The sequence below is a fragment of the Pinus tabuliformis genome, chromosome J (genome assembly GCF_031772625.1).
Source record: "Pinus tabuliformis cultivar Carrire ecotype Pingquan chromosome J, CPIR1, whole genome shotgun sequence".
Lineage (NCBI taxonomy): Eukaryota > Viridiplantae > Streptophyta > Pinopsida > Pinales > Pinaceae > Pinus > Pinus tabuliformis.
The window spans coordinates 1,028,516,036-1,028,531,443 of record NC_142295.1 but is presented as its reverse complement, the minus strand read 5'-3'; positions in this window follow the sequence as shown (position 1 = coordinate 1,028,531,443).

Here is a 15,408-nt window from a genome sequence, read left to right as displayed (position 1 = left end):
GTTTCTTTGGTGACCGGGCCATCCCAAACCTATGAATGAGTTAGAAGCACAAACTACACCAAGAAGATATATAACATGTAAAATTCCAGAGGATTAATAAATGATGGCTAAGCCCTCGAGAATATTGTGCGATATGCAATGATCTCATAAATTATTGAAACCCAGCCTATTTTTCCCTACAACTTAACATCAATTCAATAAGAAACATATAAATTACTTTGAAATTAGTAGTAGAAAATGGCTTAGTATATGCATCTTTGAATACACGCCCTTTAGTATACCACTTAGCAAGAATACCATAACACTCATGCATATGAGTAAAACCTCCCATATATTCATTTGTCAAAGTGTGCTTAAACTTTTAAGAACTTATAATATGCATCCAAATGTATACTATGTGCAAAGAAGCCTGTACATTTACCCTTTGCACTTAAAATTTTCTTTGTGCTTACATCTGTGTGGTTTATCAACCATTTAATAACTTTTACGTATGGTAAAGTGGTGGACTTGTTGCAACATTGTGGATATATGATTTTTTTCATGTTTTATACTTCTGCAATTTCATTCTGTTGCATTTGATTTGGTTCTAAAGTGGTCGAAAACCCTTCTCCGTTCTTAATTAATAAGAATAGTTCACCAGTTATATGTGCATTATCAATTCCTGTCTAATAGGAAGTGTTTAGGTAGGTGGCCAACTTGAAATCTTGAGCCACTTATTTCCATAGAACACCATTTCTCCTTAATTAGATTATTTGATTATTTTCTTCTTGACTAATTGTTTTCTAAATTTGGTTGTTCTACTATGGGTATTCCTTCCATGGATTTCTCAATTACTAGTATTCCTTACATAGGTTACTATGTACTAGTTTTTCCTTCATTACCTTCTTCCTTCTACCTTGCGCTTTTAAAGCCATCCATATATGCCTACATGTCATTTATTTGAACAACATAACACATGAGATACATTAGTTGACAGGTCAAAGTAATTTATTGACCACAACCTATTTCAATGATTTGAGATAGAATTATCCTTTGAAAGTATCAATGGTATTAGCCAAATTTGAGCCACCATTTTCCCAAATTCTCGTAAGGCTCATTACTCCTTTCACAGTAATATTGACATTCAGAACTACAAAGCTCTTAGAATGACTAAGGGTGAAATTAGTTAAGCGAGAACCAATCTTCAATCCATGTTGAATTCTTGTGATCGAGGAAAAACAAGGATACATCGTGATGAAAATCATGTGTTCTAGGCATGAGCAATTATTATTCAAAAAGAAAATCAAATGCCTCTCTAGAGTAATATATTATAGGCTAGCACTCACAAATCATAGCCTAATAACAATGGGAAAAACAACATGCTAGGGTCCTACCCTAACCCAGTTACTTAGATACATTATTATTGTATGTGGTATATTAAATGGTTAATTAATAGTTACTCATTGTAAAAATGGTCCTCTTTGTTAGTAAACCCCAAACTAGTTCCTCGGAAAAAAAGCCCAAACTAGTTATTAGGCTCCCATTATAAGCGGGCCCATTGTTAGTTAATATTCCCCGTGTATATATATATATATTGAGTAGAAGGTTATGTAATGTTCTGTAAAGAATTGTGATTATATTTAGAGCACTGCGCTTGGAGGTTGGCCCCTTGAAAAGGTAAGTGAACATAGCTCTATATTTCCATTATCAAAGAGATATTTCTTGGAGTTTTCTATCTTTTTTCTTGTGTTCTTAGGTTTTTCCCTATATCTCATGTGAATAACGCTACAAATGGTCTCATAGTTGTTTCTTGGGCATGAAGTGGGAGAACTTTTGGGCACAAAGTTGAAGTTTTTTTTTTCCTTTTTGCTATTTTTTTATGGAAAAAGGGTGGATGGCCACATTCAGGACAATTTCACACACAAAGAAATCTGAAATTGAAATTGAGGCCGGGTGGAGCTGCGAGCGCCATTCGAGACCTAGGGTTTGGGGCCGCAACTTGCAGGCTCAGCAACAGTTCTGGAAGCACAAAGAGACATATTAGCAGATTTACTTCTCAGAGGTCGAGGACTGACCCGACAAATGGTAAACGAGGGGTCCACTGGGACCCCAACCTTCAAGCAGGCAGTCATGCAAAAGCAGAAAACACAGGAAGGATTTAAAATCAATGGTTATGGAGATCATAAGGATAGCAGCGGCAGCAGTGGAGAAAGGACACAGCAGCTGCAGAAAGAGACAAGAAAAAACCCAAAGATGACGGGTAAAGCCAATAATGGACAGGAGAAAAACGACAAAAGACTAGATGCAGAACAAAGAAACACAGCACCAATAATAACCCAAACAGAAGGCGAAAAAGAAAATGGAACAGAGCAGCACTCACAAGAGGAAGAGGAGCAAGCAAAGACTGCTAACCCCAGCTCCAAACAGGCAACCCAAGGAGCATGCAAACCAAAGAAAAAGGAAACCCTTCGAGTGGTCTTCTCAGATCCGGACATTCAGGCCTATAGAGACCACATGATGGAACATGCAATTATTTGCAAATTTATGGGACTGTGGCCAACAGAACGCACACTCTGCCAATGGATCAAACAACACTGGAAACCAAAAGGTGATGTTAAACTCCACCTTGGAGCAAAAGGTTTCTTTACTGTTGTCTTCACAAACTTGGAAGACAAGGATAGAGTCTTCGATGGTGGACCTTACTTCTTTGCCTCAGCTGGACTCTACATGAGACCCTGGAAGGCAAACTTTGTACCTGAAAAAGAGACATTCACACAGGTTCCAGTGTGGATCCGCCTATTCTCCCTTCCTATAGACTACTGGGGACTGGCGACGCTTAAGCAGATAGGAGACCGGCTCGGAACCTTCATTAAAGCTTCAGAAGCAACGGTGCAACGAAGATATACTTCCTGTGCAAGAATTTGTGTCGAGATGGACGTCTCAGGAGCCCTGCATGAAGGTCTGTGGTTGGAATTCAGAGATGAGGATTACTATCAAGCCATCGACTACGAACAAATCCCCTTCCGTTGCAGAAGGTGTCATGAACACGGACACCTTGTTAGAGAGTGCCCTCTAGACAGAACAGGGAACGAACACAAACAAGAGCAAGCAGCAAAGAGTAAAGAGGCCTTCACAAAGCCAAAAATAAGACAGAGAGCTAACAGAAAAAGAATATACAGAGCAGAGGCAGGACCTGGCATCATCAGCAACACCTTCAACATTCTGGAAACTGATACAGATTCAGAAGGCACAAATAGGGAAACAAAATTTATTGAAGCACCAAAAAACAAGCTAGAACACACAACAAAAGACGGGGAGGAAAATATACTCAGAACAGAAGTTCAAATGCAAGAGTTCGAAGACGAACATGATGAAGACACTAATATGATAACCAGCGACGGAGGTAGTGAGGATTTAGAGCTCAATGCAGTCCTAGAAAAGGAAGGAGTCAACCTCCCAGATATGGAAAAAAACTGGAAAACCCAAGGGTTGGACAACATTCCGGAAGAAGAAATCAGGAAGATCAGTGATCTCTTCATCGCAAGACAAAAAGCGGAACTAGATAGGCAAAACAGAAGATTAGGAATTGAAAAAGGCACAGGGAATCAGTCAAAGAGCATATCTCTTAACCCAACAGGCCGGAAGCAAAATAAAAGAAGAGGCAGAAGAACCAGTGGGGAGGTGCTGCACGATCTAGGGATTCTAATGATAAACTCTGGTAAAATGAAGGCTCTTCACGCCTTCCCGTCCTACCAATAAGTTTTTAGTTATCAATGAAAGTCATTTCATGGAATGCAAGAGGGCTCAATAGCCAAGCTAAGCAAAGACTGCTCAAGAGAAAGTTCCAACAAGAAAAGCCAGATATTATGTTCATACACTAGACCAAATGCGCCACTAACCAAATGGAGAACATCAGCAAAAGGCTAGGCAAACCTATCAAATATATAGATGTAGCCAGTCAAGGATGGGAAGGAGGCATAGCTACACTTTGGGACACCCGAGTAATAAACATTATCTCAATGGAAGTTGCACGATCGTTTATTGCCACAGAAGTTCAAATAACAGGTAACTCTGAAACCTACCTATGCATAAATGTTTATGGACCGCAAAGATTAGATGACAAATTTTCTTTTCTTAATTCTCTCATGAATTTAAAGTTAAGATACCCAACCTCTAAGATCATCATGGGGGGAGATTTTAACATGATTACCTCTCTATTGGAGAAGAAAGGAGGTCTCAGAAAGCTTAACAAAGATACAAAACTCTTTGTTGATTTCATAGAAGTTGCCAAGCTAGTAGACATTCTCCCCAAAAATGGTTCCTACACTTGGAACAACAGAAGAGGAGGAGACAATAGGATTGCCTCCCAACTAGATAGATTTCTGATCTCGGAAAGTATCTTACTCGAAGGAACAACAATGAACTCTGACATCCTTCCTAGTGGAGGATCAGATCACTGGCCTATAGCTTTGGAAGCAGCCATCCTATGCACCCCTAGAAATAAGCCCTTCAGATTTGAAAAGTTCTGGTTAACTCATCCCGACTTTGCAAACCTGCTGAAGGAATGGTGGTGTGAACCATTAGATCTAAGAGGAACCAAAATGTTCAAGCTCCAAAGCAAACTAAAACACATCAAAAACAGAATTAAAGAGTGGAATACAGCAGAGTTTGGAAACATCTTCCAGGAAAAGAACATCATTGAAGGTAAGTTAAATCTAATTCACAAAGAATGGGCTTCCGGGAACTATAGAGAAGACTCAAAAGAACAGGAGAAGGTTCTGATGCAGCAATGGCAACTCCTCTGCCAACAGGAAGAAACATTGTGGAAACAAAAATCAAGGATCCAATGGCTGAAGGAGGGAGAACAAAATACAAAGTTTTTTCACAGATCGACGATGGACTATAGGGGGGCAAACAAAATCCTCAGGCTCAAAAATGAAGCAGGGGAAACTCTTCAAAACCACAAGGACATATCAACGCTGCTTACCAGGCACTTCAAGCATATAGCTCAGGAAACGCAGGAAGAAAGATCCGAGGCCATAGAGGAACTAATTCAAGCTATACCCAGCATCATAACCTCTGAGCAAAACTCTGCTCTGCTAAGAAAGGTCTCAATGGAGGAGGTGGAAGACGCGGTCAAAAGTATGCCAAATGATAAGGCACCGGGGCCTGATGGCTTTACAATCAACTTCTACAAAGCTTGCTGGCCAACTATCAAAACAGAGGTATGGGAAGTTGTCGAAGACTCCAGACATTCAGGCTCTATTCTCAAATCCCTGAACTCCACTTTCATCGCACTAATCCCTAAGGAAGAAGAAGCCAATTCCCCTAATAAGTTTCGACCTATAGCTCTCTGCAATGTGATATATAAAATCATTTCTAAAGTCATAGCCAACAGACTTAAGCCTATTCTGTAGGAATTTACAGGGTAAGTTCCACAGAAAGAATACCAAAAGGACACCGCTCACAACCAGATCTCAAATCAATACACCAGTATTTTTGACGTGGTTAAAACCCTCAGAGTGCAAGGAGGGAAACAGTCCACGGCCTGTCCCAACGTGGGTACTACAGGCAATTTATTAATCAAAGAATGAAAATTTACATAAGCTTCTCTCATGCACGGATTACCCGAACAATGACCCTCCATGCGCTTTAAATAGAACTCATGGACCAATCGGGTGTCAAGCCATGGATCAAGTGTCGGTAATACCGAGGTGAGAGTGAACCGTCGGATCACTACATATTGTGACCGTCGGATTGTAAGTTACAAAATGTACAACGGTAAAGAAACACACTTTACCTAACTCTAACCTAACTCTATACTAGACCAAGTTGAACTTAACTATATCCTATGTGTCGGAATATCTAACATCCCCCCTTAATAACAACTTGGGATAGGATTGAAGGATTTACAAATATGACACAATAGGAGAAGGAAGGAGGCACTAGAGCCTATCCCCCCTTAGTGACAACTTCCTGAACTCCAAGCATATATCGAAGTTTAGTGAACTTCGCCTCTGTGAGAGCCTTTGTGAAGATGTCTGCAACCTGATCATCTGTTGGACAATATTGCACTTCAAGAACATGGTCATGAATGAGCTTTCTGATGAAGTGCATGTGTAGTTCAATGTGTTTGCTGCGCTGATGCTGGACTGGATCTTTGCATAGCTGAATGGCACTTTGATTATCACACCAAAGTGTGGTTGGATGCTGCTGCTCAAAGCCAAACTCTGATAGGATCTGACGAAGCCACAAGGCTTCCTTACTAGCTTCCACGGCACCACGATACTCTGCTTCTGCTGACGAAAGAGAAATGGCAGCCTGTTTCTTACAAGCCCATGTAATAGGTCCTGAACCAAGAGTGAAGACATAACCGGCAGTAGACTTCCGATCATCAGGGTCACCAGCCCAATCAGAATCAGTGAAACCAACTAACAGAGGAGCTGCTTTGGCACTGTAATGAATCCCAAACTGTACTGTACCTCGAACATAACGAAGTATTCTTTTAGCTGCTTTCCAATGACTTTCACGGGGGTTTTGCATAAAACGAGCAACAAGGCCAACAGCAAAGGAAAGATCAGGACGAGTATGGGTTAAATACAAGAGTTTTCCGACAAGTTGACGGTATAAGGTAGCATCAACTTCAGGAGAAGTACAAGAGACTGAAAGTTTGACTCCAGACTGAAAGGGAGAAGGGGCTGGCTTACAGTCTTCCATGTGAAAATGACGAAGAATATCACAAGCATACTTGGACTGGGAAAGGAAAATACCCTCTTGGGATTGCAAGACTTGAAGACCGAGAAAATAGTGTAAATGTCCTCAGTCTGTCATTTCAAATTTCTTTTTAAGGCTGGACTTCACATGGTTTATAAGGTTGGGATCACTACTAGTAAGAATAAGATCATCAACATAAAGAACAAGGATGATAAGAGAGTTGCCCACTTTCTTGGTGTAGACAGTATTGTCAGAATGATACCTAGAAAAGCCAGATTCTAAAAGAAAGTTATCCATTTTGGCATACCAAGCCCGAGGAGCTTGCTTGAGGCCATAAAGGGATTTCTTAAGTCGACAAACAAGGCTGGAGTCTGTTTGTATGAAGCCAATGGGTTGTTCCATATAGATTTCTTCCTGCAAGTCCCCATGCAAGAAGGCAGATTTAACATCCATCTGATGGACTTCCCATTTTAAAGAGGCAGCAAGGGAAAGAACAAGGCGGATAGAGTTCATTTTGGCAACAGGGGAGAAGGTTTCAGTGTAGTCAATGCCTTCAACCTGTGAAAAGCCCTTAGCAACGAGACGAGCTTTATGTTTATCAACTTTCCCATCTGGTCCATACTTGGTTCTGTAAACCCATTTACATCTAACAAGTTTGCGTCCCTTTGGTAGAGGAACAAGATCCCATGTATCATTTGTCATTAATGAATGATATTCTTCATTCATAGCTGCTTCCCAATGTGGATGGCCTGAAGCTTCTGCAAAAGTGTCAGGATCATGATTTACTGGAGCTTGAGCCAGTAAAGAAGAGGCTCTTTCAAACTGAGAACGTGTACGTCGCTGATCTGTAGGATCACCGGCAAGATCACCTGCTGCATCCCGAGTAGCACGGACCCATCTTGGAAGTTGAGGATCCTGAGAAGGTGGGGGAGGATTATCATCCTCGCTTTCATCATCTGAAGAAGAAAGGTTTTCAAAAGTAGAAGAGATAGGAAGAGGTGGCACATCTGCCGGACTAGGCTCGCAGGCCGATTTATTTTCATCAAATTTTACATCTCTTCTAATGATAACATTTTTGGACTTAAATGGAATAAGTCTATAACCTTTTACATCTTCAGAATATCCAACAAAAGTACATTTCTCACTCTTAGGTTCTAAAGCTTTATGCTTTTCATCTGGAATATGGGCCCATGCTTCACTTCCAAACACACGAAAGTGACTTACATCTGGTTTAATGGAACTCCAAGCTTCTTCTGGAGTGATATTCTCTAGAACCTTAGTAGGAGTGCGATTGATTATATAATTTGCACAATTAATTGCTTCGGCCCAAAAACTAAGACTGAGTCCTTTAGATTGCAGCATACAATTAGCCATTTCCTTTAAGGTGCGATTTTTCCTTTCAGCTACACCATTTTGTTGTGGAGTGTATGGAACAGTATGTTGCATTTGAATTCCATTTTCGGTGCAAAAGTTGATGAATGTGTTTTTAACATATTCTCCACCATTATCAGTTCTTAGCTTAAGAATTTGATGTCCAGATTGTTTTTCAACAAAGGCTTTGAAGGCCAAAAAAGTGTTAAATACTTCGCTCTTGAGTTTTAAGAAGTATACCCAAGTGCGTCTGGAGAAATCATCAATGAAAGTTAAGAAGTACTTGCAGCCAGAGAATGAAGCAACAGGAAGAGGACCACATAAATCACTGTGCACAAGCTGTAAAGGGGCTGAGGCGTGCCAAGAGGCACGTTTGTCAAAACTGTCCCGATGATGTTTTCCGAGTACACATCCGGAACAAACACCATCTCTGCAAGATACCATAGGAAGACCTGTCACCATATTTTCTTTACATAGATGCTGAAGGGAGCGATAGTTTAAGTGACCAAATCGCTCATGCCTACTGAGGGAAGATTGGATGACCCAAAGTTGTGAAACTTATACAACCTTTTGGAATCATCAGCAAGACCAGTAGCTAGAATCTGTTTAGGATCTTTTAGATCCTTGATTACAACATCATGAGGTGAAAATTCAACAATTTTACCTTCACCTGAGTGAGTTATCTGATAGACAGATAGAAGGTTGCAGGATAAGGTTGGAACACATAATACATCATTAAACTGACCATTGTCTAGATGAACAGTTCCAGTCCCTACAACATTAAGAGATCTATCATCACCAATATATATATTTTTGGTGTTACAATCATTTAAAGAAGAAAACATGGCTTGGTTTTTGGCCATGTGACAAGAGGCTCCAGAATCAATGAGCCACTCATGAGAATGAGAAGAAGAAGAAGATACATTTAATGCATAACCAGACTGAGATGATTGACAATGACATGCAGAAAGTGCCATTCCGGAAGTTGAAGTTGAAGTAGGCTCCACATGGATGTTATGTTTCTTCATTGCGGCTTCCAAGGCTTCCATCTTCTTAAAGCATTTAGATTCTAAGTGGCCATCTCGATTACAAAAGTTACAATGTCTATCAGTCTTCTTCCATTTGTTTTTATTGGTCTTATCATTTTGCTGAAATGATCTTTCATTTTGAGGCTGAGATGGTTTAGGACCATTCTTTTGAGGATATGACTTCTTAGGATTCTTTGAATTTGGTTGCTGCTGGGCGGCAACGCTTTCGTGGAAGAGTTTCCAAGATTAAGAAGACCAAGGTGTAAGAGTTTTTCTTGTTCTCTTATTAAGGAATCACAAAAGGAGTCAAAGGAAGGGGCCTTGTAGTCTTGTCCTTAACAAATGAAAGCTTCCCTTGTAGAATGGAAAGTGGAAACAAATACAGAGTAGGCTGGTCCCAACTTAGTAAGGATGGAATAAATAAGGTTACCATCTTCTTTCTTAACTTTAACACCTTCCAAGAGATATCTAAGGGTCTTGAATTTGGACAAGAAATCTTCAATGCAAGAAAAATTATTAGGATCCAAAGTAAGCAGCTCATTTTCAAGTTGATGGGCTCTAATTTCATTTTTAATCCCAAAAACTTTAGCAAGTTTTTCTAATGCTTCATGAGGAGTCTCAAGTCCTGCAATGTGGAATCTAAGATCAGGAGAAATAGACATCTCTATCAAACCACGTGCTTGATCTTGTCTATTTTCCCATTTTGCCGCCTTGTCTTCATCTTTTGGTTTCTTCTCTTGGTTTGTGGCTATTCTGAAGAGACCTTTACTTCTAAGTAAATCTTCCATGTATTCTACCCATTGGAAGTAGTTAGTGCTGTCAAGAATGACTTGGCATGGACTTTCCATTTAAAAAAAAAAAAAACTGAAGCTGAAGATGCTGAAAGTAAGTGTTCCAACGGATAGATCTCGAAAAAATAGGCGGTTTTAAAAAAAACGGCTCTGAAAAAGGCTTCCGGATGAAGAAGTTATGGCTTTTTGAAAAAAAATTGTTGACGTTGCCGGCAAAGTGCGCGAATGTGCGGGAATGAAAAAATCCGCCCCTACAAAATGGAGACTTGAACCCAAGACCTCTACTCTCTTAAAATAGCTTTGAACCAATTGACCTATACAAAAAATTTGAGAGAGAGAGAGAGAGAGAGAGGGGGGGGGGGGGCGGCCTTGGTTTGCGTGCTTGCCTTGAGAAAGCTCTTTTTCCCTACAAAACACAAAACCCAACACGAATATGCAAAGAAAAACGAACCTTGCGGCTCGAAGTTAGCTTTAGCCAAAAAACTAAAAATTTTAAAAAAAAATCTCAAAGTTAGCTTTAGCCGAAAAACTAAATATTTTTCTCAATGTTTCTGATTTTCCGAGATCACACTAAGGTGCAGGGAAAAGAGCATACGCATGAGAAAAATCCTTCCTTTCTGTTTCTGATTTGCCCAGATCGCACAGAGTCGCAGGGCAAAGAGCATACGCAGAAATGAAAGGTATAGATTCGGTTAAAAAAAAGGCTAAATAAACTGAGACCGAAATAAGCAGAGAGAAAATAACAGTAAACTGCAAAAAAAACATTGTATACCTCCCGATCTGAAAAATGACGCAGCTAGGGCTACCGGAAACCTTTTCGCGTGAAACGAAAGGGGTTCCTCACTGGAACAGATGCTCCGAACGCAACAGAGCAGTCCTCTCGGCCCGAAAGCAGTCAGAAACAGCAGATCTAGGAAACGACAGCCGCATGCAGTTCTACCGGCTTCAGATTTGGATCACCAACGGACGCGGCCCTCAAATAGCTCCGATACCATGTAGGAATTTACAGGGTAAGTTCCACAGAAAGAATATCAAAAGGACACCGCTCACAACCAGATCTCAAATCAATACACCAGTGTTTTTGACGTGGTTAAAACCCTCAGAGTGCAAGGAGGGAAACAGTCCACGGCCTGTCCCAACGTGAGTACTACAGGCAATTTATTAATCAAAGAATAAAAATTTACATAAGCTTCTCTCATGCACGGATTACCCGAACAATGACCCTCCATGCGCTTTAAATAGAACTCATGGACCAATCGGGTGTCAAGCCACGGATCAAGTGTCGGTAATACCGAGGTGAGAGTGAACCGTCGGATCACTACATATTGTGACCGTCGGATTGTAAGTTACAAAATGTACAACGGTAAAGAAACACACTTTACCTAACTCTATACTAGACCAAGTTGAACTTAACTATATCCTATGTGTCGGAATATCCTAACATATTCTACCTGACTTAATCTCAGAAGAGCAGTCAGGTTACGTGGAAGGCAGGAAAATTCTAGACAACATCCTTTTAGCACAGGAGATGGTTCACACCCTGCAGACAAGGAAACTTCCAGGCATGCTGATGTAGCTAGATCTCTCCAAAGCATTCGACAAGGTCAACTGGAATTACTTGGAGGCCACTCTAAATGCCTTTGGCTTTGACAAGCAATGGACCAAATGGATCCTTGCTCTGATCAAATCTACCAATTTTTTCATTCTGGTTAATGGCTCCCCCTTTGCTCCTTTCTCCCCCTCCCGAGGCATTCGACAAGGAGACCCTCTCTCCCCCTTCCTATTTGTAATCCTCATGGAAGGGCTCAGCAGGCTCATTCACAAAGCAAGAGAGGAAAGGAAACTTAAAGGCTTACACCCTTTCTCCTCCATTCCTGCTACAACGCACCAGCAGTTTGTCGATGACACAATGCTGCATGGCACTCCAACTGTCAAAGAAGCTATGGCCTTCAAAAACATTCTACATCTCTTTAGCAAAGCTTCAGGCATGGAGATTAACCATGCTAAATCGACTATCTTCTTCTTTAACACTCATCCCGCCATCCAGAACCATCTCTCCAGCATTCTTGGCTTCCGAAAAGGCACTCTACCATCTAGGTATCTGGGAGCCCCTCTCACTTCTAAGCCTTGGCAAAAAATTCACTGGGAAAACATCTTAGCGAAACTGGAGAAAAAATGCAAGCATTGGACTCACAGGGCTCTTAACTTTGCTAGGAGACTTGTCCTCACCAAAGCAATACTGCAGGCCATCCCGCAATATTTGCTATCCATCATGCCGGCCCCTAGCGGTATCCTGAAAAAAATTAGAAACATTCAAAGATCCTTCCTATGGAGTGGCAATGCGGAAAAAAGGAAATGGGCACTCGTAGCCTGGAACAAGCTATGCACTTCGAAAGCAGCAGGTGGTTTAAGCTTAATTGACCCCCACACCATCAATATGACATGTGGAGCCAAGTTGTGGTGGCGCTGGCTGAAGGAAACCAACCTACCTTGGGCCAGACACTGGAAGGAGAAATACACTCCTAACTACAACGATCAGGACCTAATCAGGATACAGGAAACACCGGAGGGATCTCCAATATGGAACTTGGCTAGAAGAAACCGCAACTTAGTTCAGGACCACAGCTTCTGGGAGATCCGCAATGGGGAAATGGCCCTCTTCTGGGAAGACGCATGGCAGCAGCTCCCAAAGTTGGAAAAACCAGAGCTAGAAGAGTTCAAAAGAGAATGCCAAAACAGGGGAAAATTTACAGTCCACCACTACTGGAACCCTAACAGCTACGACCAGGAATGGAGAGAATGGGCACTCCAGGATGCTAAGAACCCAATTGAAGAAAACAACAACACAAAGGACCTCCTGAAATGCATAAACAATCGAACTATCAGAAAGACCACAGAAAGCGACATACTGAGATGGGGTATGAAAGGGAGCGGTAACTTCACTCTCAAAGAGGCCAGAGAACAGCTAGAACTCTTGGAGCAAATGGAGGCGATACAATGGTGCAACAAGGTTTGGGATGCCATGTTCTGGCCTAAAATAAAAACCTTTTTATGGCTCCTCATGAGAAGAAAAACTCTCACATGGGAGAACCTGCGCAAAAAAGGTTTTGAAGGCCCCTCCATATGCCCTATGTGCAATCAAGCAGAAGAAACCATGAACCATCTTTTCAATACCTGTGAATGGGCCGATCACCTATGGCAAGGGATGGAAACTATATTGCAGCAAACAAATAGAGACAGGGAATCCATTCAAAATACCATCACGAATTGGCCTAGCAAGTACTCCAACAACGTAAGAATCAACAACATATGGAAAATTCTACCAGGCTTCATAACTTGGACCTTATGGAAAGAAAGAAATCGCAGAATCTTTCAAAATGAGCACAGAAATATAGAGTACCTGCAAAGCACCTTAATCCAAAACATGAGCCAATTAATCTTGGTAAAATGCAAGGCAGACCCTGATAACCATCCTTCGGCCGAGGACCAGCGAATTCTGAATGCCTTCAACCTGCTCAACGAACAACAACTGGGATCTATTGGGCAGCAGCAAAACCTAAACACGGAGCCGAAGGGCTGGAAGCGTCCGCCGGAAGGGTTTTTAAAGCTAAACTTTGACGGTGCCTCGAGAGGCAATCCGGGCCAAGCAGGCATTGGAGGAATCATCCGAAACCATGAAGGAGAAATACTTTACATCTACAGCAAAGCTCTTGGGGAAGGCACAAATAATGAAATGGAATTTGCAGCTTTGGAAAAATGGCTAAGAATCCTCCAAATTGACCAAACAAGCAAAGCAGTAATTGAGGGAGATTCAGAGGTAGCCATTAATGTGGCCAGGAAAATCCATGGAGGAACGCCAGCCAGCAGAGTCACAAAACACTGGCGATTGTCCAAGGTCACAGACAACATTGCCAAGCTGATAGGAGCAATGAAAGGCCTCATCTTTCAGGCGGTAAGGCGAAATGCTAATGCGGTTGCTGACCACTTGGCAAATCATGGGATTGAACACCCCAACGAAATATGGGACAGCTGTTGGCAGCAGGTTGACAACCAGCAATTAAGGGGAAAATGCATCCAACTCTCACGGTTAGATATGGTGGCGGCAGAGGAGTCCGACCAGAGGGTCGAATAGCCCAATGCCATAATTGCATGAACAGGCTGACTAGGCGCGAAGGACACACAGGATGAGGGAAACCATGACAGAAGCAGGTGACGAAGATTTGTGCAGGGTCACAATCTGTGGTGATATGAGCCGCTGAAACATTATAAGGAAAAGGGACACTTGGCACAATTTGGAGCAAGCAGGGCACGGTGACCGTAGACGGATTCAATTATTCCACAACCCAACCAAAACTCCATCACGCAGCAATTATGGTGATCTGACGTGCAAGTTGCACAAAGTTAATCGATCACACACCGGAAATATCCCCGAAATTTGTTATTTAACCACTCTCAATTGCCAAACGATAAACATTGTCTCAGTGTGCAGCAATACTATTCCTCCTCACTCTGTAAACAGTGCTCGGGATAAAGCTAGGCAAGATAGTAACACCATGGCTGGGGAGAGTAGCCACAACAAATCCGCCAACAATGATCTGCATCAAGCAAGAGAGCTGTTTGAGAGGCGAACCTCGCAACGGAACAAGCGCAAAATCATTGACTTAGAAGCCACTGTCCAGGACGAGGAAAGCAAGCTCTCTGATCAGCAAATCGGGAAAGAAGTTGACTGGCTCCAGGACCCTGGAACTCCCAGCACTCGGGCCACTCAGTTCGTAAGAACTCAAGCGGAAAGTTGGCGCATGAAGACCCTCCTCGCCAAAGCTATGGACGTCCAAGGTGAACACGCAGAGCAGCTGCGTAAGCTTAAGCAATTTGCAGAAACTATGTCGCATGACCACATGGCGGTGGTGGAAAGCAGCGAATTCAAATTAAGCGCGATTCACCAACAAGTCGATACCATGGATAAGAAACTCACTGTGCTGATCAAGCTTCTAAAACAAACCATTGGGCAAGACAACAAGCCCTCCGACATGCAGAAGGGTGAACCGTCAGGAGACCAGCAGGGCAACTCGCCCAGGCCAGGGCAGATCTACATGTCAAGATCTAATCCGGTCATGGAAATGTTCAAGCGCCTCTGACTTTGCAGTCCACCAGGCCCCTCGTCCACAACGGCCTTCTTTTGCCTCGAGGCTTGCCACCCCTGCTTTCCTCCTCTCAGCGGGTTATTATGTCTTCTGTCCAGGTTTCCTCTGTCTTTGTCTGTTGTCCACTCTTGTTAATCGCCGCCCTGCGTGGTGTGCCTGTTCTCAGTTTACTGTTATTATGTCTTTTCTAGTCATCAGTCAATCTGTTCTCTTCTGGTATCATGGGGTAAGGCCTGCAGCTTAACGGCCAGTAATCTGCTTCAGCAGAAGTTTTGTACTATATTTTGTTTTTTGTTAATATCAAAGCTTACTTACAAAAAAAAAAACATTCAGGACAATTTCTGAAACTTCTTGTGTAGAATTTCAAGAATATAATCCAAG